Source organism: Condylura cristata, unplaced genomic scaffold (assembly GCF_000260355.1).
Source record: "Condylura cristata isolate star-nosed mole 26May11 unplaced genomic scaffold, ConCri1.0 scaffold00022, whole genome shotgun sequence".
NCBI classification, from domain to species: Eukaryota; Metazoa; Chordata; class Mammalia; order Eulipotyphla; family Talpidae; genus Condylura; species Condylura cristata.
In genome coordinates this window covers 5,141,917-5,169,152 of record NW_004567123.1, presented here as the reverse complement: position 1 = coordinate 5,169,152, position 27,236 = coordinate 5,141,917, and the positions used below count along the sequence as shown (strand labels likewise).

General features: G+C 45.3%; 1 protein-coding gene across 1 annotated transcript in view; it reads left to right on the top strand.

Annotated features, from left to right (window-relative positions):
- Positions 1–27,236, top strand: part of SLC24A3 (solute carrier family 24 (sodium/potassium/calcium exchanger), member 3) — a 457,509-nt gene that overhangs the window by 264,051 nt on the left and 166,222 nt on the right. The gene's annotated exons all lie outside the window — the stretch shown is intronic.

Here is a 27,236-nt window from a genome sequence, read left to right as displayed (position 1 = left end):
TGTTTTTTAAAGATTTATTTATTTGTGCATACAGAACTGGGGTACAGACCAGAGGCTCAGGGATGGTGAGAGGCTTCACCAGAGACAGAACGGGGAGCAGAACAGGCAGATCTATGAAGTACACTGCTGAGGGTAGCAGCGGGCGGGTCAGGAGAGGTCTGCCACACCATGTGGTCACCTCTGGGGCAGGCGGGAATCGAACTCATGCAGAAGCGGCTTTAGCTTCTCAGTGCTGTGCTTTAACCCGCCAAGCCACCAGGGAGGGCCCCCTTCTGACTCTTAATGCCCACCGGTGCCCAGAATCTGCCTCTGCAGACCCTGTGGATAGAAAGCTTTTGATTTGCCTTATGCCCGGGCACTTGGTGAGTGGGGACGATGTGTGTGTGAAGATGCATCTAAGGAGTGGCTGCTGATCTGGACAGGCCCCAGGCCAAATTCTGGACTAGGTATATATCACTGTGCTTTCCCAGCTCTGTTGGCATTCGCTCTCCTCCAGAATGCTCTTCATTCCATTCTGGTGATGTACGACTGCAAAGCAAACTCCCCAATGGCCACACACCCAGTCGCCACTTTAGGTAGCTCACAATCAGCAGAGGAGAGGCTGCACCAGAGGACCTGGGACCCTAGATGGGGCAGTTGGAATGCTGGTCTGAGGGCCCTTCAACTGGGCTTCTCCATTCCCATGTCAGATGTCCAGATGGGGGTGCCCAAAGGACTGAAGTTGTGTGGCCACCCCTGTGTGACTCTACATAGCAATCCAGGAATTTCAGTGAACAGAATGGAAAACCCAGCACTTTAATTTCCAGTCATTGCAGTCACATGCATCATTTCCACTGGATTCCTTTTACTCGGGAGGAAACCAAGGCTTATTTTTCAGTCTTTCCCAAGAGTAGGTCAGAGGCACATTCTGAGCTCAGCAGGCAGACCAGACATGTCTTTGGGCCCTACTTCTGCATCCTTGCTGTGTGTGTGGTATCTGATACTCCATATTGTGGGTCCATCCCCTGCCCAGTTTAAACTAACTCTTTAAATCTTTCCCTGTTTACCCCCAACACTGTGGAACTCTTCCTTGGCAAAAAGCTATGAGAAGTTCCTTTTCAGCAAAAACATCATCTAAAAATAACCAAGGATAAAGTAGACTCTGCCACCTTCAGGAATGCCGCAGGCATGTGTGCCAGCTGCCACTGTCAACACCCAAGAGGTTCCCCTGTTGCAAAGCTGAGGAGACCCGGGCACTGTGTAGGATCCAGAATACCCTGGTAGCCATTAGCCCCTAGTGCCTTGACAACTGACACGTGAAATCTCCACTCTCAGCCCAAACGGTGCGAGCTTCCATCTTCCCAAGATGGCAGTGCCACCTACAGTTACAAACCCTGCATTCCTACCTCTGCAAATGAGTTGATACTAGAAGGGATACAATTGTCTTGTTCTTCATGAATCCAGGCTATCCCTAGGCTTCTCCTGTTTGGGGTAGATCTTTGTCAGGTGGGGTAGATCAGGGCCAGGTAGCCACTGGAGGCACAGTAAGGGACATAAGCCTGCAGCCTCGCATTTTGTCATCACTGGTATCTAACCCACACTCAGCCCCTGCCCTGGGCCCTGCTGTAGAAACCACAAGCGGGGAGCTCAGGAGCCAAGGTCACCCTCTACCCCTTTGAGATCATGCTTCAGGCACATCACACTTCAGAATACTCTTCCCAAGTAGCCTGTACCATTACCAAGCCCATGCAGGCCTCTCCCCCGATCTTTCTCTTACAGGGAAACTTGACCCTGCTGCCTTAATACATGTACCACCTCACAGCCAGACTCCCACAATAGGAGGGCACCTCTTCTACTTGGCCGGGCATATGTTAGGGTGAACTTGCTGTGCCCTCCTCGAGGTCAAGGGCCAAATCTTCCATGACCAGACCCATGAGAATATAAGTTCCCCGGTAGGATGTAAGGCTACTGGGAGAAGCCCTTTGCATGGTCTGGTTTGCTGAACATCAAAAGCTGCTCAATCCCTATCTGTTCAGTGCAGGCATCTGCAATTCTATTTGTCTCCTGCACAGTTAGGATACTCAGAGATTGGTAGGTGAATGCCACTGGTTGCAAGAAGACTTGTGCATTTCAGGGCATGCAGCAAACAGATGAATGCATGGGTCACAACAGCTAGCGGTTTCCTGCTGTAACCCATCTAGAAAGCACTTATTTTTTTTGTAAGTTTTATTTATGCATACAAGAACTGGAGTGTAGACCAGAGGAGCAGAGGGTGAGAGGATTCACCAGAGTCAGAGTCGGGAGCAGAACAAGCATATCTACTGAAATACACTGCTGAGGGGAGCAGTGGGCGAGGCAGTAGAGGTCTGCTGCTCTGTGTGGGTCAGTTTCATGGCTGGGATCGAACTCATGCTGCAGTGTCTGCTAATGGTTTCATAGTGCTGAGACTCAACCCATTGTGCCGCCAGGGAAGCCTAGAAAGCATATCTGAGGCTCTGCAGTCACCTAGCTTGGGCCAGACCCTCCTAGAAGCACAGGTGCAAGAGCAGCTCTCTTGGGCTTTCCATCCAGGGCAAGTTGAGCTGAACTTAAAGAGTGGGAAGGCATTTCTTAAAGGAGAAGGGAGAAAAGGGCTTCTCAGCAGGAACAGACAGCCTTGGGTACCTGGAGAGAGCAGATACCAAGGACAAGGAGGGGCTTCCTGGGAGGTAGCCCTAAGTGACTGAGCCACCTCATTGGAGGTAGTGGAAAGTGATTCCTGCTCTTGCCTCCCTTCCTTGCCGAGGGTGGGCAAAGTAGGCAGGCCTGGCCTGAGAACCTGGAATTGTATTCCCTCCGTCACATGAGCAAAGCCCAGGCTGGCCATCCAGAAAGACTCAGGGCCATTTGGGCCTGGGTGCCAGAGTCCCAGCTACATTGAGAACACCCTTAGACTGCGGAGGGGCATAGTGATAGGGGTTTGGAGGACTGAAAGTCTTCACATCTGGAGCCCTAAGAGCTGGGTCTCTCCCCTCTAATAAGGGGTGGGAAGACCTCCTGAGAGTCCCAGAGGTGTGTCACCCTCCGCCCCCTGCCCCAGGGAGAGGGTCTGGGGCAGGCCTTTTATAGGATCAACTGGTAGTCTTCTCAGGTCTTGTCCAAATTTCTCCCAGTCCTTTCAGATCGTTCTCTGAAACCTGACTAGATTTAGCCCTTGTACTTAAACCCACCTGCCCCATTCCATGTAACCTCTGTGAGTTTACTTTTCACATAAGACCCATCGCCTTCAGGCTCAGTTGGGCACTGGTCTGTGTACACTGATGGTCTGAGGACCTCTGAAACTCTTTTCAGTCTTAAGTGTCCAAACCTACTTCTCTTTTTCCTTTCTTTTGTGTAAATACTTCCCTTTGTGTGAGTTTTGTGAAGCTCAAATAGCCATTGCTGGTTAAATTTTCCAAACTCTCTAGCTTTAATTTTCCCTTGGATCTTTCTGGTTTTGTGGATTTCAGAAACCTAAATCCTTAGATTGCACTAGAAATATCTCTACTCTTTCCAGCTAGTTCACATTGTAAGGCTTCCTTTCATGTGTGGAAATCCATGATCTGTGTGATTTTATCAACTGAATATCCCCAAGAAAACACACTTGTCTTAAAACTTGCTTTATAACCAATCTGTTGTGACATGGAGACTCTGAAAGCTGTATTCCCTGCCTGTGAGGAACTTACAGAGCTTGCTTCCATAGGAAGAATCCTATGGACAATTTTCTAGACCATAGTTTGTAATTTAAAAGATTGACTGATGAATAGAAGTACTGGGGTGTAGGTCAAAGATTCAGGGGATGAGAGGAGCCACTGGAAAGTGGGAAGCAGTACAGGTGGATCTACTGAAGCACGCAGCTAAGGGGATCAGCAGGCACAACAGGAGAGGTCTGCCACACCATAAGTGGGTTAGTTTCCTGCCTGGGGATCGAACTCAGGCCACAGCATTAACAGCACTGAGATGTAACCCCTACACCACCAGGGAGGCCCCCTCATTCTGTCTGCTCTTAATACATCAACCACCCCAGCAGAAATAAATTCCCTCTGTGTACTGGGTCACCTTTCAAACGTGTTCTCCTAAGTGTAGATTCTCCGCCTCCCAAGGTTAATTCCTCTCTCCCTGCAAGCAAGTATTTCTATGTGCTTGTGTGTGAGGTAGTGTAAAAATCATCCTGAAAAGTGATTCTATGATCCTTACTAAGTAAGTCTGCTTGGAAGAGGAGACTTGGAAGAGGTGCTGATTTAGTACTTCAGGGCCAGCCCAGGAGAAAAGAATCAGAGAATGTTCTGTTGACCATCTTCACATTCTAAAAGGACAAGGCTTGGAGGAGCCAACAGGAAAGTTGGGTGGTGATCTGTGCATGCAGAAGGAATTTCTTCCTTGAGGATCTCGGGTTCCCAGGGTGGCATAAGGATGCATGGGCAAGTAGCAGGCCCTCACCATCTGCCCTTAGATCTGCTGTGTCCAGTGCTAGGAGACTCTCTGGTCCACATGTCCATCTTGACTGCCTTCAGAAGCCAGTGCCTGTTTTAGGGGCTCATGTGCTTTAAACAGAGGTTGGCATAGTGCAGGTCATTTAGAAAATAGAGGCAGGATTCTTGTGCTGGGTTATCAAACCAGAGCTGCCAAACAGGGAAATTCTCAGCCAGGATCATTGATGTCAATCTGCAAATGATGCTGTCTAGGACCTCATTCCAAGGTTGATGGACGCTTGGTCCCCACGCCTGTTCACATTCTCTGTCTCCACACCAAGGAGTTGTTTTCCGGTCTGGATTTTGGGGAAATTCTCTCTATGGATGTATATCTAAATGCTCTCTGATTCCCTGGTTGGTCTTTTACAATTAAGGATATTCTCATTTCTGAACAAAGATTAAGACCTCCTTGTTCCCCCAAAGCTGCAGAGAAAACCAATTCGTATTGTACATACGACCATGGGGTGGAGGTGATGAATGTGACTGGGTTCTCGGGGGAGAAGGAGGCCATTCAAATAATATCCTCCTTCTGGAATTCCGTTTTTCAGGGAGCAATCCCTAAGTCCTCTTTGCTGTAGTAGCCCCAGCCTAGAAAGATGCTAGATGATCTGGACTGCTCCGGTCCTGCTCCCATCTCACAATTTCTGGTCTGCCTGCATCTGAGCTCACACTCCTTGGTGTCCTGGGCATGTGCTCTGCTTGAGCACCCAACGTGGGCAGTTCACTGTTGCTAAATTTACAGCCCCTGGAAGTTACTAGTTGGCTTGGCTCTTTATTTTCCCCCTGCTTGACCACTCTCTCGAGCCAGCTTATGGGTTCACTTCTCCTGAGTCAGGATTTTTTTTTTTTTATGGATGTATGTGGTTTTGTTCCCCAATAGCCTCCCTTTTTTCACCTTGTCCATTTCAACCACCCCCCTTAACATCACACTGTTGTTGAAAGTAATTTGCCCTATTGAATTTTCTGCGCTATAAATGACCAATATTTGTTTTTGTCATTCTGAGTTGCTTTACTATTCATTAAGTTGACTGTTTATAATTACTTCTTGATGGGATCATTAGGATTTTGTATATACAGTAATAGTTTCACTTCTCTTCTGACTTGTATTCCTTTATTTTCCCCCCTGCTTTTGTCTGATAACTCTGACCAAAAACCTCTAACACTGAGCTAAACAGCAGTGGTAAAAGGACATTATTATCTTGTCCCCAATTTAAGGGGAAATTTTCAATTTTTCACTTCTGAGTAATATATTGGCTGTTGGCTTGTGATTTATGGCCTTTATTATTTTGAGGTAGTTTCCTTCTCTTCCCACCCTGTTTTCAGTTTTGAACAAAGATGAGTGCTCAGTTTTATCAAATGTTTTCTCTATTGATATTATCATATGATTATTATCTGTACTTTTATTGATATAATGTATTTTATTGATTGATTTAAGTTTATTAAGCAATTCTTGCTCTCTGGGATAAATTCCAGTTGATTATAGTTTATATCCTTGTGATAAATGATTTGGTAGTGATCGCTTGAAAATTGTTGTGTGAATGATCATCAAGGATACAGGTCTATAATTTTCTTGTGCTGACTTTGTGCCCTAATACTTTAGGGCAATCTTGGCTATGTAAATCGCATTAGGGAGCACTCCTTCTCACATTAAATAAAATAATTTGAACAAGATAGGCATTAATTCTTCATTAAAGGTTTGATAAGATTCATTTGTAAAGCCTCTGGAGCTGGGCTTTAGTTTTTCAGAAGACTTTATTACTCTTTCAATTTGCATGCTTGTGATCAGATTGTTCAACTCATCTGTTTCTTATTGGGTTAGTCTTGGTAGATTATATTGACCTAGAGATTTATTGCATTTCTTCAAGGTTATCAAATTTATTGGCATATAGTTGTTCATAGTAATCTCTAAGGACTCTGTATTTTTGTGCTATCTGTGGTGCTTTGTCCACAAGTAATTCTGTTTATTATTGTCTCTCCTTTATTTGTTAGCCTAACTAGAGGTTTGTCTAGTCTGTTTGTCTTTTCAAAGAATAAACTCTGTTTCACTGATTTTATTTGAAGCCTTTAATTTATTTAATTTTATTTTAAAAATTTATTTCTGCTTATATTTTCATCATTCCCTTTCTTCTACTAACTTTTAGACTTGTTTGCTCCTCCTGTGATATGAGATTATTTATTTGGGATTCTTCTTGCTTCTCACTGTGGACCTGTAACACAATTATCTGCTCCCTTAAAATCGCTTTTGTTTTTGCTAAGTCTCAGTGATATGGGGGGTTTTGTATCATGATTTTCATTCATCTCAAGGTATTTTGTTAACTTTTGCTTTGATTTCCTCTTTTAGCAAATAGGAATTGAACAATACTTTGTTTAATCTCCATTTACTCATAATCTTGCCTGTTTTTTCTTATAATTGATTCCTAACTTTATGGCATTATGGTCAAAGATGGTTCTAGGTATAATTTCTTGTTTTTAAGATTTATTTATTTATTCATACAGAACTGAAGTGCAGGGGTGGTGAGAGGCCTCACTAGAGACAGAGTGGGGAGCAGAACAGGTAGATTGATGAAGTACACTGCTGAGGGGAGCCAGCGGGAGGATCAGGAGAGGCCTGTCGTGCCATGTGGATCGCCTCCAGGGCAGGGGATCGAACTCACACTGAAGCAGCTGTGGCCAGCTTGCAGTACTGTGTCCTAACCCACTGTGCCACCAGGGAGGGCCCTAGGTATAATTTCAGTCTTTGTAGTTTTATTGACAAATTATTTGTCCCAACCTGTGATCTACTTTTGAAAATATTCATGTGCTCTTTTTTTTTTAAGTATTATTTTTATTGGCTCTCCCTGGTGGCGCAGCGGGCTAGGGCACTGCACTGAGAAGCTTGGGCCACTTCCACATGAGTTTGATTCCCGCCTGCCCCCGGGGGAGGCCACATGGCGTGGCAGACCTCTCCTGACCCGCCCGCTGCTCGCCTCAGCAGTGTACTTCGTCGATCTGCCTGTTCTGCACCCCACTCTGTCTCTGGTGAATCCTCTCACCCTCCGCATCTCTGGCCTGTACCCCAGTTCTATATGAATGAATGGATAGGTCTTTAAAAAAAAAAAAGAATTATTTTTATTTATGTATGTACAGAAGAACTGGGGTGTAGGCCAGAGGTGCAGGGAGCAGGGAGTGAGAAGATTCACAAGTAGAGAGCAGAATAGGTAGATTTACTGAGACACACTGCTAAGGGAAGCAGTGGGAGAGATGGGAAAGTTCTGCTGGTCTACATATGGGTTAGTTCCCTAGCTGGGGATTAGACTCAGGCTGTAGTGGTGACAGTGCTGAGACTTAACCTCTATGCCGCCAGAGTCCCCCATGTGCTCTTGAAAAAATGCTTATCAGGCAGCTTGGGTGGATGTTCTATGATACCTATTTGGTCTAGCTGTTGTTTCCTGATTTATTATTATTATTTGACCTCCATTGTTGTAAATAGCATATTAAAGTCCTCTGGTATTATTGTGCTATTATCAGTATTTCTCTTTAGTTCTATTATTGTCTCTCATATATCTTGGTGCTTTATCATTTGGTGCATGTATACTTATGAGTTTTATTTCTTGTTATCTTAGACTGTTGCTATGGTGTCCTTCTCAATGTCTTATTACTTTTCTTAATTGGAAGTCTCTTTTACCAGATGTAAGTATAGCTGTAACTGATTGCTCTGTGTGTGTGTGTTGTTTGCTTTGGTTGCCTTTTGTTTGTTTAACTGTCTTCCAGCCTTAAACTTTTAACCTATGCTTATTTTTGTTGGTAAGATGTGCTTCTTATAAACAACAGAACGTCAGACTTTGTTTTGAAATCCACTCAGCTACTTTAACATCTTTTGGTGAATTAGGATTATTAGACATAAGTACTAATTGCCATTTTGTTATGGTTATGGTTTTGGAGGGGGGCTTTTTTGAGGTCTTCTTATTTTTTGTTTAGATTCCATTTCCATTGTCTTATGTGTTAACCTCTATGAATTTTTTTCTAGGATTCTACTGAGGTTAGTATATGATGCGTTACTTATGACACATGGGACATCTGGTCTCTAACTCATTTTGGTGGGCCACATTGTTACTTTCCTCTTCCTTCACGTTACATGATTTTGGTGTCTGTTGCCTCTGTATTTATTGTCATGTTGCTTTATAGTATCCCCTATACAGTTTCTTTTATGTGTAGTTTGGTGTTAGTAAATTCTTTCCGCTTTCAGTGACATTCGTTATTCTTCTTTCTGTCTTGAATCTTGAATCTTTAATCTTGCCTGATAAAGGATTCTGGGTTGAAAGTCTTTTTCTTTTTCTTTTCTAATAATTTTTTTAAAGATTTATTTATTTATGCATACAGAACTGGGATACAAACTAGAGGTGCTCAGGTGGTGAGATCATTCAGATGGGGAGCAGAGCAGGCAGATTGACGAAATATACTGTTGAAGGGAGTGACAGACAGGTCTGGAGAAGTCTGCCAGGCCCTGTGGGTCACCTCCCTGACTTGGTACTGAACTCTCACTGAAGCAACTCTGCCTACCTTTAACCTGTTGTGCTATGAGGGAGGGCCCGGAATTAGTTTTCTTTTAAATATCTCCTCTCAGTCCCTTCACGTTTGTAATATTTCCACTGATAGTCTGATTGGTCTTCCCTTACAGGTCTTGATTTTTTTTTTTTAATAAAATGACCTGTCATCGATTTTCAACAGCTTTATAATAACATAGTTTCATGGAGGAGGTAGAGAAGGGAAAGGGGAGGGTGTTACTTTGTTTGGATCTCTTGGGACTTCTTAGGTCAAAATATCTGGGTCGTTTTTCAGATTTAAATGATTTTCCGCAACTATTTCTTAAATACATTTTCTATGACTTCCTCGTCTCCTTCTGGACCCTCATGGTATGGATGCTATTTATCTTTATGTTATCCCAAAGATCTATTAAACTATTTTCTCTTTTTTATTCTCTTTCTCTATATTGTTCTAGTTGTATGTTCTCCAACTTTGTGTTTTAAGCTCATTAATTTCCTCCATTGCTACTGTTTGTGTACTGTTGAGTTTTTAATTGTGCTTTAGTGTTTCTTAGCTCCAATACTTCTAATTGCTGCTGCCTTATATTTTCTTTATCTTTATTCTGGTGCTGTTTCATATTCTCCATTGTTGTTTTGAGTTCATGAGTCTTGATAGAACTGTTACCTGGGGACCTTCCTGGGGGCCTAGGGGTTAAGTCTTAAAGTTATCACCACTACTGCCTGAGTTCAATCCAATCCCACACCAGGGAAATGACATGGCAGGCCTCTCCTGACCCACACACTGGTCCCCTTAGCAATGTATTTCAGTAACTTGGCCTGTACTGCTCCCGGCTCTCAACGCTACCCCCCCCACACACACACACACCATTTATTCTATGCAAAAGAAAAGAAAAAACTGTCACCTTGAATTCCTTCAGTCATGTTCTGCAATTCTGTTTGAAACTGCCTCAAAGTTTTTTGCTTTCTCCAGCATGGGAGACTTACACTAGTCTCTTAATTCTCATGTCTGATTTCACTCTACTTTTGAGCACAAGATGTAGTCCTGGGCATGGATTGTAGTTGGGATAGGATCACAGACTGGGAGTTGTTCTCTTTTCCCTTCCAGCACAAAGCCTTATTCTGGGATGTTTGTTCCTCTTATTAACAGGTGTTTGAGCTCTAGCTTTTTCAAGTGTTCTTTGTTTTGGTTTCAGCCCTGGGAGTGGGGATAGCAGGTGTTTTGAATATCCCACCCTCCACTTAGGGTAGTAGCCTCTTCTATGAGGAGACACAGATGCTCAGACTTGTTTCTGCTGCCAATTCAGTCTCCAGCTGTTGTATATTGAGAGCTTCTGGCTCACACTGGTCAGCCTCACTCACATTGCACACTATCCTTGCAGCTCTCCAGCAGGGCACCCCTCTCCTGAGTGCCAACTCATGCACCCCTTTCTCCAGTGCAGTGCCAGGTCTCAGGTTTTGCTGATGTTGGCATGTGCCCAAGTCAGTAGTTATGTTACAGGGCACCCCAATGTGAATTGGGTTGCCTGTCTGTGGGTCTTCACCCGCGCACTTACGATTCAATCGTATTATGGACACACTCAAAAAGGTTAAATAATGGATTTATTTATAAGGAGAAAGGTAAAGGAATAACCCAGGGGAAAAGGGAGAGAAATACAAGTTAACTAGGATGTCCTACCAGTTCTGCTGATTTGGACACCACCAGCACGCTGAAAACCAATTGAGAGCCAGAACGATCAGCCATGAACCAGCAGGCCAAGAGACCCCCAGAGCCCATATGTCCGGTTTTATCCCAACCTGGTTGCTCAGCTCCGCCCTCATGTCCCAGCGTGCTTCTCCTTGTTATTGATAGGATTAGTAGTTTCGGTATCTGGAGTGGGGGCGGAGTCCATGAAACCTGTACCTGTTACAGTTATAGAGGTTCTGCACAATGACCACCCTCTCTCGGGGATTGTACAGCCCTGATATTACTATAAAAAGTCATTTAAAGTTTGTTCCTACCTTTTCTGCCAGACCATTGCCTAGTCTATTTTTCTCTGAGAGGTGTTCTGGCTTGGTTTACTACAGCCTAGTTGTGACAATGTGGAGGAAAATAACGAGGGTTTTCTCTGAGCCCCCATCTTGCTGGCCTCCCCTAGATCAGGTCTTCAGCAGCCAGGAGACTGAGGCCTGCATTCAGGAGGTGGAGGGTGGGTGTCTGGGGACTAGAACCCTAACCCAATCACCCCCAGCTCCTTGGAGCAAAAGTGATATAGAATTTGCACATGTCCTTGAAGAGCTAAGATGGGAGTTCTGGGGAGAGCCTAAGTCCTAAGTGGGAAGAGCTACCTCACTGTTGGAACTTTCTGTTCCCCCTTAAAGTCCTGGGGAGGGAACTCTTTTTGAAAGGGCCTCACCACATGTATGTCATTTTCTTGGGACCTGTGCTTCTTCTAGTTAACTCTGCTGTTTAATTTTTTTTTTAAAGATTTATTTATTTATTCATACAGAACTGGGGTACAGGCCAGAGATGCAGAGGGTGAGAGGATTCACCAGAGACAGAGCGGGGAGCAGAACAGGCAGATCGACGAAGTACACTGCTGAGGGGAGCAGCGGGCTGGTCAGGAGAGGTCTGCCACGCCATGTGGTCACCTCTGGGGCAGGCGGGAATCGAACTCATGTGGAAGTGGCTTTAGCTTCTTAGTGCTGTGCTTTAACCCGCTGCGCCACCAGGGAAGGCCTGCTGTTTAATTTTATTAAGGGGAGAATGGTTTCTCTTGATGGTCTCCCTTCCCTGGGGCCCAGATTGCTTTTGTTCGGAGCCAAAGAATAAATAGATGGACTAGTGGGTTCTTAGGGGCTGTAGGGCCAGGGGAGCAGCAGGAGTGGGGAGGAGGCCCCTTTGCTTTCCACCACCCCTCCCCCAGCACTTGGAAAGGCAGCTTTGCATATCAAAGTTCATTGGTCCACCTCAGCCCTAGGGGTTATTTTTGTCTCTCCAAGGCCATCCTTCAGCTTCTCTCACTCTTGAGATTCCCTTTTATTTTTATAGAACAGTACTATCCACTAGAACTTCCAGTGCCAGGAGTGTTCTCTTGGCCCCTTGTGGCTCCTGAGCACTTGAAGTGTGGTGAGCGTGACTGAGGAAGTGACTTTTAATTTAATTTAATCTAATTTTAATTAATAGGCATTTTAATATCCACATGTGACTAGGAGGCCTAGAGGCAACTTCTTCCTGCTTCTGGTGTCAGCTTGCAGGCATGAAGCAGAGATGACCAGGAAATAAAGTTTTGAAAAGAGGTGATAGTCCTGAAATTCCTCCTCAGAAGGGATGGTCGGTTGGGTTTAGCAATTCAACCCAACAGGATACCAGGAAGGGAATGGCTACAGCCCAGGGCCAGGGAGGGGTGGCTTGTTGGGTGAAAAGGACGCCAAATGAAGAGTGAAGAACCTCATATCACCAGCAAGTTTGCTGCTATGAACAAGTCACAGAGATTTTCCCTGACCTCAATTTCTGTTAAGAGAGTGGATGCTCACAGGCCCGCTGTGTACACTGAGGAAAAACAACTGCCACACAAACGTGAGAACAAGCAAGTGTGGATTTATTGAAGCAAGAGGAAAGGCCTGACACAGGAGCGGGCCCAAGGGAGGACGCCCGCCAGTTTCCTCCAGCCTGTCAGTGACTCAGACTGTCAGGCTCCCTGCCGCCTGTTGTGCCTGACTGTCTTATTAGGCAGGTGGTTGGGAAGTTTCAAGGCCATGCTTTTTCTGTTCCCTAAATATCTTGTAACCAGCTCTTACCCTAGATGGTGGCTAGCTCAGCCACATTTCAGTAAAACACTTCTATTTTTTTGGAAGCTATTTTGTTCCTTCTGTGGCCACATTGTTTCCAGTGTCTCACTCAGCCTTTTGGTTCCCCCAGGCCTCCATTTCCACATCCATAAGTGGGTACTCATAGTAGGTACTCAGGGATTGTTAGGGTTTTTGGTATTCACCTTCTTCCAAACCCCACACCTTTCTAAGATTAACTGGCCTCTTAGTCCATCACAAAGAAACTCCTGTCTGGGGACCAAAGACAGATCCTCTCTAAGGGTCAACATCACAGTGGGTGTTCTGGGGGCTTCTCCACAGCTGGCTTTTCCACCAAGCCCCGGGCTTTGAGAGAAAGGGTTTCAACAAGGGACTTGAAATTTAAGGGGACCTACATGATCTGGTTAGAAAGTTCCCTGCAACAACTCACTCACTGGGCAGACGTGTTTAGTTAAGGGATTTCACCCTGGAAGAGAAAAATGATTAGAACAGCTTGTGGAATTTGCTGTTTACTCTTGGAAAAGTGCTGAGCATGTACCGAATTTATCAGTGTCAACACAAAGCTAAAACTGGTGTGCAGAGAGGATTAACACAAAGAGAGTAAATTATGTTTCCATAGATCCTAAGTCACTCCCTCCCCTCCTTGCACATGAGATGTAGTTCAGAAAGCCCAGGTCAACCATTCAGCCCTGTGGGCTGAACACCTTAGGCTGACGGACTGATTCCCCAGGACTCTTGAGTAGGATAGAAGTGTGAGGGGTTAGATGTGTACACTGAATGAATTGTACTTGAATTTCACTCCTAACCTTTGCACTTAGCAGCTGCAGCATCAGGAACAAGTTGTTTGGCCTTACAGCACCTCAGTTTCCTCATCTATCATGGGGATAAAGAAAACACCCACCCCATCAGATTATCTTGGAGAATCTAGGAAGACCACATGAAAAGTTCCTTGCATTGTCTGGCACTAACTACTTAGTACTCCGCCTGGATCTCCTTGACATTTGCAATATCTGTGTGTCTGTCAGCCCCCAACTTCCAAACCTGTAACTCTAGACTTTTGCTGGTCCCAGAGCCCAGCACTCCAGACTTTTTCTGGTCCAGTCTATGGACCAGAAGTATCAGGAAATCTTCAGTATCCAGATGGAGCCCTGTCTGAGAGAGAGGTTGGTGGATGAATACCTCAGTTCCCTCGTGTCTCCCTTGGGCTGTTGACACACACCCACAACCCTGTGTCCCAGAGGCCCACAAGCAGTACTAAACATCAGTACCTTCCTGGATAACATACATGAGTAGAGGTTTCCTGACTCATTTTCCCGATCTTCTCCTGAGGTCTCCCATCCCAATTAGGCAGCTTATACTGGTGTCCAGCTTTGCTTCTGTGCATGGACAAGTACCCTACAACTGTTAACCCAGTTCAGACCCTGAGACTAGAGAAGATGCAAGATTCTGAGACTCCTGGTCCTTCTAGGTCTCTGGTGAACCTGTCTACAGTCTCTGTAGTCCATGTCCTAGGCCCAGTACAATGTAGAAAGAAGTTTGTGATAGGGTTAATTGTGTGCTTTAGCTCAGAGTCCCTTTGAAGAGAGAGGAGGCACATTACTTGGACATCACATGTTTACCGGTGAAAACTGCAGGCTGCTCTCTGCTTCTTTTCATCCCATGTACTTAATTTTCTACTTGGTCCACTCATCCCCACTTCATGATTTGTTTCTATTTTTTAATTAAGATTTTATTTATGTGTTTGTCTGAGATGAGATTTCCAGTGGGCACAATCTATGTACACAATAGTCATTATCAACTTGTTACATGTTGTAGTGCTTTTTCCTCTGAAAAATAGAAGATTGATTGTTATATAAGCAATGAGGCACTGTTATTTGGATTTATCATATGTCATAGGTTACAGAACAAATCTTCAGTACAAATCATTCTGGATAGTCAATTAAATGTGCCTATTTATTAGAAAACATCCTATATATTTCAAGTGCTTACACTCCATTCGGTGTTGTTGGTTTTTGTTTTTGTTTTTTTTTTTTTTCCTTTTTGTCAATAGTCTCCTAACAATTTTGTCCTCTGGAGAAGCTCAGTATAAGATCTGTGGTTCATCATGCCTTCAAACTTCAGCATGTACATTATCCAGAGGAAAATTTGATTTTTCTTCCATCTATCAAGTCTCTTCCTGCCCCCAATAAGTACGAAGACCCCAAAGAGAAGTTTCAAGTTTGCAAAAACTTGACCTTAAAGCCCAGAAATCTCTACACCCCAGGAATACAGATATAGCTACTTCCACAGCTGGAAGCCTCCGGAGCCGCTCTCCCTGTGTGTCTGCTCCAGAAGCTCCCCTGTAGCCCACATGTGTCTCAGGCATGACTGCCAGCAGCTCGTCCTCAGACGGGAGTCCAGGGCAGGTGCTTTGTCTGGGACAAGATCCCAGGAAGCATCCTGGGGTGAGGCAGAGGAGAAAAGGCAGTCACCGAAGGCTCCTAAGAGTATGCCGCTGTGGCAGAGTGGCTGGGGCTTAACCCCAGGGGACTACTAAATGGTGGAAAATATGCGCCACCCTTGTCCCCACTGGGGCTCGTGTGAATAGTAGTGTTTATCTCCTGCCACTGCCCATTCTTCTCTGTGGGTTGCACATCCATGCGAGCTAAGCTGCTTGGAAGCCCCCAGCTAAGGGATGGAAGCTGCCAGGTTGGTAAGCCAGGTGGTAAGTGCCAGGGAGCAGTACTGTAAGGAGGTGTGTGCCACAACACATGCCAGCTGGGCTAACCCAGAAAGGAGTGGGCTTTCATCTTGCCCACACCTTGAGTTCATCCTAGACACTCTGGCCAGTGACATGACTTCTGTGTCCCTCCCTGGTGCCACTTTCCAGAGGGTCACCACGCGTGCTAGTCAGATGCAGTGTCTTCTTCAGTAGATCCAGTCAGAGCTCCTGAGGCCAGTCATTGGGAGCACCCTCCAGTAGCTTTCCATAGTCTGGCTAAACCAAACTGGAAATGGTTTCGGGGCGGGGGTGTTATTCCCTCATGGAGTGAACAGTGAGGAGTCTGCTGCTACTCTGTTCAGGTACCTCAGATGGAATAACCTTCACACCCCCTCAATGGCTGGGTCATTCCCCCCAGGCCTCATTCCAGAAGCTCTTCTTTCCACTCAACCATACATTTCCCTTCCTACTTCACCAGCTGGGAACAGCAAGGGTCTTAGCGCTCCCCCCAAAGTAATTATTCCTTTGGTATGTTCCCTCTGGTGCTGTGTCTGCTTTTGGACTTGACAAGTTCTATTCTACCATTTCTCAGGATTTTATGAAGGTTAAAAGTGTGAGCCCTGGCCCTGCCCCATCCCACCTCTGTGACCTTGATCACTCTGCCTCAGTTTCCCCATCTGTCTAGAGAAAGAGGCTCACACCTTCCTCCTGTGGGATCAATTAAATAAAGCATAATACATACTTAGTTCAGTGCCTAGTACGTAGCAGGTACAGGACGTTGTTTACTGTCCAATTGTCATTGTTTTACCTGAATCAACCCCTAGTCACCTCTTCTCCAGGTAAGGGCCATCAAAATAACCTTCCTAGCTTTATTCTGTGTGCTTTCAATCAAAATTAGGCGTTCCTAGCACCAAATCACTTTTTTGAGTGCAGTATCCAGGTGGTGCTTTACTTTGCCTTGCTCAGGACTTGGCCAGTAAATCCCGCCTCCACGGGCACCAGCCCAGCCTGGGAGCAAGAGGGGTGGACTACGGCATCAGATTGCCTGGGTTAAAACCTCACTGCTATTTGGTGTAGGTGATCCAGGACAAGTTCCTTCTCTGTCCATGGTTTTCCTGCAACATGAGGACAATGATCATATCACAGAGCTCTCTGCATGACAGTGTAAGAAATCAGGCCTTGCCAAGTGCCCAGAACAGAAGTGCTGCTGCTGTTATTGCTGTTCCAGTATTCCTGCTATCCTTGGGACAACCATTTTCAAGTCTTTTTATATATATGTATACATATGTACATTTATATATATGTACAAAATGAAGAATGATGTGTAGAGAGAATGATGTATATATATCTTTTTTTTTTTCTTTTTTGACACCATTCTTCATTTTGTACATTTTTTCATCTCGGTTGTAATCCCTGTCTTTTTTCTCTTCTCCACATCATATATCATGGTCTTACGAAACCAGATTCTTTACCATACCCCAAGAAATCCCAGGATCTTCCTGCTCTCTGGGAGAGTAGGCCCCTGTCTCCTTTGGTCTCATTGGGGTCCTTCCACCTTCCCAGCTTGATGCTTTCTCCCCATTAGGAAAACTGTGACTTGAAACTAGCTCTGATCTGCCCCTGCTGGAAATTCCCTCCTTTGTTCATCTCCTAAGGAACTTCATGCTCTCTGCCCTCTGTTCTGACGTGTAACATGGGTGACATGGGTAATGTGCATCTTACCCCTCCCCCTCTTCCAACATAGCTGGGACTGTGGGCTTATTTACCTTTGAGTCCCCACGTGGCCCCATGGCCCTTTGCATGCAGGCCTTGCTCACTGCAGGTGTCGTATGTGAGTGAATGAATGAATGAAGTGAACTTGTATCTCGCTTGAGTATGTAGTCTGTCCACTAAGCTGCTAAGTAAGAGCCCAGCCATGGAAACACCTTGTTTTTATAAGACTCTTGGGGTCCTCCCAAACCTAAGTATAGTGGAATGGACTTTTGGGGAGAGAACTTCTGTGAAAAACGTGCACTGAGTTAAATACTCAGGAAACATTAGCTTACAAAACAGGAAGGAGGAGTTAAAGCAAGCACACAGAGACTTCCTACTCCAATTTCACGCCTTGTCTCTCTTCCAAATGTCAGTGCTGCCAGGTAGCCTGGACATGGCAGTGGGCTGGTCAGATGCGCCCCTCTGCAGCGTTGTGTCTGCATCTATGTCACCATTTCACCATGACCGAGAGTCCTTGCTGGTCATTTGCATAGCGCCTAAACAAATGGTGATCACAGTATTGTAACTCTGTCGAGTTAAATTCTTGCCCTGAAGACTTGACCTGTATCTCCCAAGGGATTATTTCAGCAAATGAGCCAGAATACATATGCCATCCCACCATGCTGAGGGCTGGGGTGACAGCACTGAGGTTTGGGAATATGGTTTGGGTTTTCAAAACAAAACTTCAGGAAGCAACGTTTGTCCCACCCCTTTCTGAGAGTCATTCCCTGTGATCCCAATGAACTGCCTGCTTTCTTCAAAGACTCCTGAAGATTTTCCAGAATTCTCTGGCTCTCACATAAAGGAACCCCAATTGTCCTTGAAGATAACATGATCTTTCCTTTTGTAGCACCTCTTTCATTGGGGAATTTGAAGGTGGGGGTGGGATGAGTCCTTTGTTTTTAAGTAATTTATGTATTTATCTTTAAGTGATGTAATATTTGGATACTCCCACCAGGTATTGCCACCATAGTGCACCACCCATCACCAAATCACCCATAGCCCACCATTGTAGCCTAGTGTGCTTCCTTCCCTCTTTGTTCTTACCCTGTTCCCACCACCCTGTTGTCCTCCTCTCTCACTAGGATATTTGGAACTAGTTGCCAAAGAACTGGTTCAAAAGTCATTTGTAATAAACTGTCAACTATCTGCCCTTCCACTTCTCTGAAAACTAGGACCCCAGATGGAGCCACTTCCCCAGAAGTTCACCCTCAGCTTTCTTGTCCTTGACTGCTGAAGGCATTTTCCTTGCTTGAAATCCTTATTTCCTAAGGTTCTCACCACTTTTCTCCCAAGAACAATAGAGCTGTCTGCAGCTCTGGGTGATCTGCTGTCTCACCTGGAAATCTCAAAGCAAGCCTGCAGCTTAGGACTGAATATGGCCCTTACTCTTGTGACATTGGCTGAAATGCTTTTCACTGGTTCCTGTGATCTGCACTCAGAATCCTGGGGACGCCCTGGTCCTGGCCCATGAGTAGCATCCAGTCATTTTGAAACCAGCTGTTTCAGCCATCACACTGATGGTTTGAGTTTTTATGCACAAAGGTGGAGGCCTGAGGATCAATTTTTTTTTCCCCTGATAGAATATGTTAGTATTGTCTTTTCCTCTGTACTGTGGACTGCAGGGATTAAAGCAAACATGTGTTCTTGGTAGTTTGCATAATGCTTTTCAGCATCTGAAGCTGTGATGACAGGACTAACAATTTTGCTTACACTGGACGCTCTCATCCTGCCCTGGACAAGGGCCCAAATTCATTTGCTTTATTGTTCTCTTTGCAGAATTAGCCTGAGGCAATGCCCCTTACTGTCCTTTTAAGAGGGCAGGCCCTGAAGGGTAACTTGATCTCAATACTCCTATGAGCGGACAACATATCTAAATGCACACATTATATATAAATGAATATTTAGGAGTACTATAACCCTTTTAAAATACAATAGAAAATAATTTTTAACACATTGGCACAACTAGTTAAGGTGTGTGATTCTGCATAAATAAACATGTGCAAGTATGTGTGTTTCGCTTAAATATCTTTGGCAACTCAGCACTTCCCTAAAGAGGATGCATAGGTTGACATGGGTTCAGAAAGTATGTGTGTGTCTTCAGAAGGAACTGAGAGCTTTTAAAGGGCAGCAAGCTTTTATTCTCCTCTGCAAATTGTTACAGCTAAGCTTGGCTATCCCAGCCATTGTGATCACCATCCATTGCGTTGTCTGGAATCCTGAGACTCAACTTCGACTCCCTCCCTCCTTGCCCATCAGCAAGTCTTGATCTTGCTTCCTCTGTCTCCAACCCATCTCCTCACTCCATCTCTGCTAACATAGTGCTTGCCCGTCCTCATCATCCCTGGGCCAGGGTCTCTCTGTCATACCCGTGTCCCATGAAATGGTCCAGTTTGCCCTTCAAAAGCATAAAAGAGGATCAGAACTGCATGATCTGGCCCTGCCTGCCTCTCCACATTCATTTCCTTCTTCCCTTCTCAACTGCTCACCACACTGTAGCACCACAGACCTCCCTCCTATTTCTCAAACATGTGCAGCTCCTCCCACCTGTTCCCTGGTGACTCTCCCTCGTTGGTTCCACTTCGACCCTCCATCCTGCCATCTTGTGCATGTGTCACACACTTTTCTGTCCTTGCTTACATGTGCTCACCAACAGCCTGCTGCCTCAAAGTTTTGCTCTACTCTTTGCTCTGCTGGCAAAGGAACCAGATTTTCCTATACCAAAAATGGCAAGATGTGAATCGTACTGCCTTCCCTCCTGTAGTAAATAGACAAGTCAGCTCAGAGAGGAATCTGTTTGAACTAGAAAGAACTCAGCATGACTAAAGGGGTGATTTACTACGCCATCCCTTATAAAATTATCTGGCCCTTTTTTTTTTTTTTTAAGTGTTGGAAAGGATGGAAAAAAGCTCTTCTGCAAATGTGATCATATATACCGGATTTAGCGATGGTGTTGGCATGGGGGTGCAGCATGTACAGGGGGTGGCCTCACTTAAGACATGGTTGAGACTTCACTTGTTTCCTGTTATGATCCTTCTGATAACTGGATACAAAGGAGTTGAACTTGCTGGGCATGAAAAGGATAACAGTGCTGCTGCTTTGATGTTTTCATATCAGTTGATCGCTGAGAATCTCCAGTTGCCTTTGGGATAAATAGGTGATGGCACCAGAACCGTTCCCCAAGGGAGAGACAGTATGGCTGGGTCACATGTCATATATGTCAGTGTATGTACTTTTTCATTTTCATTTTATCATTTACTTGCTTTCAACAAGGTTATCTGAAATATAATGTAACACTGATTTGTAGAGTCTGCCTCCACCGAGCTAGTGGATTCCATAGCAGCTCAGTGTCGGTGGTCCTTCAGTGTCAGGACCACCACTGACCAGCTCTGAGACCTGGAACAAGTCACTTCCCTTTAGGATATTGACACTGTCTCTTTAAGGTAATGGTGGGGGTCCTCTTTGGTGGTGGGGGCCCTCCCTGGCTTAGTGCGCAGCACTACAAAGCTAAAGCCACTTCAGTATGAGTTTGATTCCCAGCCATGGGGGTGACCCACTTGGTATGGCAGACCTCTTCTGACCCGCCCCATGCTCCCCTCAGCAGTGTACTTCGTCAGTCTGCCTGTTCTGCTCCCCACTCTGTCCCTAGTGAATCCTCTCACCATCCCTGCACCTCTGGCCTGTACCCCAGTTCTGTATGCATAAATAAATAAATCTTGAAAAAAATAAATAAGGTAATGTTTCTCAAGATCCTGTCCAACTCCAAGAGCCATTATGAATAAGGTAAAAGATAGAAGGGGACCTGTGACTTGAACCCATCCCTTGACATCTATCCATTTATCCAGTTCCCAGTTCCAGAGGACACAGCTCCCTCAAACGGGGACCTAGGTATTGCCTGACTGGACCTCACCAGGTAGAGCTGAGAGGTTCAGCACTGGGGTGTGGCCAGACTACCGCAGGTGCCTGTGCCTTCTTACCAGGGCTCTCCTCCAGGAACCCCGGGATTAGATCCAGTCACTTGAGCAGTGTGGCCAAAGCCACAGCTGTTCCACATAAAGAGTATACCTTGTAATGAAATAGAAGCCACTGCCCGTAAATAATATTAATGGCAAGGGGTAAGATGCCAGACAATGCCTGACTCGGCTCGCCAGTGTCCACTGCCCCATGCCCTGCGTGGCCTGCCTGCTGCACTGCCCAAGGCTCAGGATGTGAGCTAAGTGAAAAGTCAAGATGTTCACTGCCCCCTGCTGTCATCTGAGCTATCAGGGTAACAGAACACAGTCACCCCATTCCATTTGTCCTGCCTGGACTAGGCGATAGTTCCAAATTTGTTTTCCCCAAAGTTTAAGCAATTTAATGAAATTCCTAGGAAGTTCTCTCCTACTACCATACTTACAAAGAGAGTGAGAGAAAGAAATATGACATGTGTGAATATATAAATCGAGGCATCGGTTGGTTGGCTTGCAGCTTATAAAGAGAAAGCAGTTGGTGGGGGCGGGGAGGGGAGGATGGAATTGACTGGGGTCTACACCTGCTCTCCTTTTCCCCTCCTGGTGTCAGCCTCCCAGTTTTTTTGTTTGTTTGTTTTGTTTTTTTTTTTGTTTTTTGTTTTTTTTTAAAGATTTATTTATTTGTACATACAGAACTGGGTTACAGGCCAGAGGCTCAAGGGCGGTGAGAGGCTTCACCAGAGACAGAGTGGGGAGCAGAACAGGCAGGTCAACGAAGTACACTGCTGAGGGGAGCAGCGGGCGGGCCAGGAGAGGTCTGCCGCGCCATGTGGTCACCTCCGGGGCAGGTGGGGATCGAACTCATGTGGAAGCGGCTTTAGATTCTCAGTTCTGTGCTTTAACCCGCTGCGCCACCAGGGAGGGCCAGCCTCCCAGTTTTATGAACAAGTAAACTGAGGCCTGGGGAAGGTGCTGGTGCAGGGAAACAAATTCTGTTGTTTTTAGACTGATGCATGCTAGACACCTCTGATTCAATCAAGTGAAATCATGCTTATTTAGCTTTGTGAGAGATGCAGAACAGACATCAGGGAGACAGGTAAGCATGGTTCTCAGCTCTTAAGAGCCTGCCATCTTATAAAACACGAACTGGGAGACATTAAACACTAAGGGATGGTGTGGGCAGCCTTTCCAGGCACTGCCGCGGACTTGAGTTTGTCCTGTCATTTTGACCATTCTCACTTACAGATGGAGAGATAAGGTCTGAGCGGTTACATGACTCACCCTTATATTTTCTCCTCTATTTTAAAGATAAAGAGACAGAGGCACAGAGAAATTGAGCATCTTGCCCAGGACGCACAGTTTATGACTGACAGAGTGGGGTTTCGCCCCAAAGCTTGGGCTACAGAGCAGGAGACGCCCTTCCCAGAACAGGGCCTGAGCTGCAACTTTGGAAGGGACTACAGTTGAGCAGCGGGTGTGCTGTTTAATGCAGTTTTTCAACTTTATTCTATACACAGCTTTAAAAATGACCTCTCCTGATTCCCAGAAATTGCCAGAGGACCTTGGGGAGCACTGAGAGGTAGACGCGGGAGGCTAGCCCTGCAGGGAAGCATCACCCAGACTCCAGCTCAATGCTGAGGGGCCTGGGCCCCTACAACCTGCTCTGCCAGACCCTTGAGCGATTGAGCCCAGTATCATCTCCCTCTGCTTACACCCCAAGGGGATGGGCCACCAGGCCAGACTGTGGCTATGGCTCAGGCCTGGGCTCTGTGCTGGGTCTTTGCTCTTGGCTGACCAACTAGACTTCTCACATGAGCAGCAGTCCAGGCTAGGCATATTTGCAGGGCTCAGCCTGCTCTATCCGTTACCTCATTTGTTTAAGATTCCAGAAGCCTTTGAATAGTACTCGTGATAATTACAGAATCCCCACATATATTAATGAGAAACAGCTACATAAATAGCATGACTTGGTATTTACGAAGTGGCAGTTTCTGTAAATATAGAATCTTGACAGCCATTGCCAAGTACACATCCATCTTCTGGAGCCAGCTCTTGTCTTATTTCAGCCTTCTCATATCACCTCCATATGTGGTCAGTCTTCTGGCCTGATTGATACAGGCCATCTGAAACCAAAAGCAGTGATCCTGAATCTATTTAGAAGTGTGGGGGCTTGTCTTTGACCTCCAAAACTTGTCCTGACCTTTGTCTACCATCTACCATAGAACTGCTTCTCTTACAATAAGTCAGGTTTCCTAGCAAGTGTGTGGCCTAGAGATTGGGAATCAGTGCTCATTTATTAATCTGCAGCATCATTTCCCTAAACTGCTTTCTCAAGACACTATTGAAAGAGAGTCTTAGGGATTATGCAGGAAATTAAGATTTTTAATTGTGTGTTTAATAAATGCTAAGGTATTGTGTGTTTCTAAAGACAGGGTTTCTCAGAAACCCTACATATGCTAATTTGGACCATGACTTTCCATCCTCCATAGTAAACCTCTAAATTAGCAAATAGTTGAACAGGCAAATTGTAGCCTTGACCTAGGAAAATTACTCCCTGTTACTTACAGAAAGTGCTATAGAGGTGAGCACTGTTCAGCGGGCCCTTATATTGTCATCCTTGAAAGGAGCACATGGGTTAGAAGAGCGACCCTTGAAATATCCCTGGACAAACTTCTTGACTGCCAACATTAAAATCATCCAGGAAGCACTCAAGAGGCTAACACTGGCACACATACTATCTTTGGGTGACAAATGTGGCACTTTCTGGGTGGAGAAGCCCAAAATGGCATGGGGCTTCATCACAGAGTGGAGATGGAGAGCTTTGTGCAGTGCACAACCTGCACAGCTGTTCGCAGCCATCTCTGCACTCTCTGGCAGAATTTTCATGACCTGTAATGGGTGGAGGGCTTGGCTGTTAACACTGCTTGGTTCACTACATAAATGAGATCACTGCACTAGCTCTTAGCATTTAATGAAGACTGACTAGATCAGTCAGTCAAGAAATGCACAGTTGATCCTTCCAGATTCTGCATTTGCAGGATTGTCTGCTAGTTAAAATTTATTTGTAACCCAAAAATCATCATTGATGTTCACAGTCACACACCGGGTGGTGACATGCAGCCACCATATTCCAGCTGCAGTCAAACTAGGCAACGTGCTGTCCTCTTGCTCAGCTCTGACACTGTCAAAGCCCATTTCCACTCTCTTTGGTACAATGGTTTTTGTATGTTTGAGCTTTTCATTAGTGATTTTGTTGCTTACAAGTGCCTGAAGTGCTGTTTATGTTCCTAAGCTCATGGAGGCTGTGATGTGCCTTACAGTTAAAATACACATGTTAAATAAGCCCATTCCGCCATGAGTTAGAGTGCTGTTGGCTGTTCATATTTAATGAATAAACAACATATATGTAATAAGATGTCTTTAATCAGAAGACACATAAAACAAGATTATGTCTTTATCATTTGATGAAAATGTCTCAACTCCAGACTCACAACAGCTAACCCTATATTTTCTCTAGTGAAATGGGCTAGTGTCTACTAAGTCGGTGGTTGGGTGACCTGATGGAGGTTAGTATTGGCGGTAATGAGAATCAGCAGTATCGACATTTCCACCTTGTGCTTGTAGCAGAGAAGCATGGTCCATCCAATTTTCTGCAGCAGGGTCCATAAATTTAGGCCATGTCCTGTGTTAGTATGAGAGACAGGACTGCACAGCGTCAGGGGTATGGGCTCCAGCATCAAAGAGAATTGTATGAAACTCTACTCCGCCTGTACCAACCATGCAACTGTATCTGTTAAGTGACCTTCCTGACCTTGATCCCCATCTCTGAAATAAGAAGATATCAGTACCTCCCTCATGAGGTTGCTGTGAAAGTGAGTTTAAAAATTGTACCTAAAACACTGCACACTGGAGCTAGAATTCACCAAGTCCTCAGTGAGTGTTGGCTATTTATAGAGAGATGACACCAGCCTTTCCCAGCAGGGATGACAGAGCAGGAGCAAATCAGAAATGAACCAGGTGAGATCGTGGTTACAGTCAAGCATTTTGGGTTTCCTGAAAGGCAGGGACACCTGTGTTTACATGCAGCGCCCAAGCATCGCATAGCAACGGTAATGATCTATAATGATCTACAACTACACACAACAATGTGATTGAATCACACACAGTATTGAGCAGGCACAAAAGAAGGTGAACAGTATGATTCTGCTTATGTTAAAGTACAAAAAGAAGCTGGATAATGGCTGGCTTTGGGGGTTAATATGTGTGAGGCTGCACGGGGCGCGCCTGGTATCCTGATCATATTCTGTTGTTTCTTCAGCTGGTTACTGATTCCAAAGGTGTATTCAACATTTAAAAATGATCAAACTGTTCAATATACATCTCTTCCAATAAGGAAGGAGAAACATAATAGCAGAATCCCTGGGTCGCTGTTGAAGTGTTCCAGCCACACTGGAGCACAGAGGCCGCTTCCTGCTCTCCCAGCTCTGGGCAACAGCACAAACTAAAAGCCACAGAGGGATTTCAGCTGGGTAAGGGGCTCTTCACACCAGCAGTAAGATAACTCTCTGGGTCTGCTATTGCACTTTTCCGCTTGAGTCTAAGTTACCAGGGCCACCAGGATTAGCCTCCAGGAGTGGGTGGGTGGCTAGACCAGAACCTGAACCAGCCTGCTGTGATGCTGCTGGCTGATGGACTTCTAGGCTCATAACCATGCAGTTGCAGTAAGCCCCCTTTGCTATAATATCACAGACAAAGCAGCTAAGGCCGAGAGCCAGGATAGGCAGCCTGCTCAAGGTCACTGGGGAACACGTTTAGGGCAGCACCGCTGGGACTGGAACCAGAGTCTCTCACACTCCAGAATCTGTCTTCCCAAGGACGGGCCCCTCTGCCGAGAAGGAAAGGAGTGTGGCAAGCGTCAGTGCCCTCAGCAAGTCTTGCTCTGCAAGCACATGGACTACCCAGAAGCAGCCTGGCACCCTCCGCACAATTGTCTCTCCCTGAGTCCTCACTTAAAGGCAAACTCATTCTTGTAGATACCTGGAAAATGCAAGTTACTCCTTTACACAACTATGAAACCAGAAGGTTCTCAGAAGCCAGTAACACCAACTCCTCCACATCCTACTTTCCAAGCAGCACAGGAGGGATGAAGCCAGCATGAAAGTGAGGAAAAAACATCACATGTGTTACATGTGGGTGGTTCATATTGTGTGAAGACTAGCAAAGTGGATTTCCTGGCATTCATGCTTCTACATCAGTGCTACAGGAATGGGCAAGTTTGCATTTGACTGGCTGTGTTTCCAAAAGTGTTCAGAAATAGAAAAGGAAGCTGAGAGGGAAAAGCAAAACATCTCTGATTTTCCTTTCCTTTGTGGCCATGATCCTAATATATCAGTTACAGTCGTGAAAGATCAATGACAAGTGCGAACTAAAAGAAACTCAATTAGTAACAGCCTCACTTTCAATGGATTTGAAATGTATAAACATTGAACTAATTCTAAAATTACAGACAATTTGTCACTAATGCCCTCTCCATGTCCTACCCCTCTTCCTTGTTATTAATGAAGTACCATCGTTTTATTCCCTTGTTAATATATTTACAGTACAGGATTTCTCTCTTCAGGTGTGTCACCTTGGCCCTCCATCAGAGCGCCCTCAGTCCTCCACTGTAATGCGTTGTGCCACCGCCCATTTCTCACCTCTGTCCCTTCCCCTGCCTCTCCCAATGCCTCAGATATGTTATCTGCTTTTGAGCGTTGGTTTTAATGTTTGTCTTTGTTTGACCCATTGTCTGATTTCTCATATTCCATATGTAATTAAGATCATCCAGTATTTGTCTTTCTCCTTTTGGCTTACTTCACCTAGTATAAGCTCTTCTAGCTCCATCCATGTTGCTGCAAGTGGCATGTGTTTATCTCTTTTGATTGCTGAGTAGTATTCCAATATATATACCACATCCTCTTGATCCGCTCATCTGTTTTAGGGCATTTAGATTGTCTCCATCTCTTGGCTACTGTAAATAGTGCTGCAATAAACATAGAAGTGCAGGTTTCCCTTT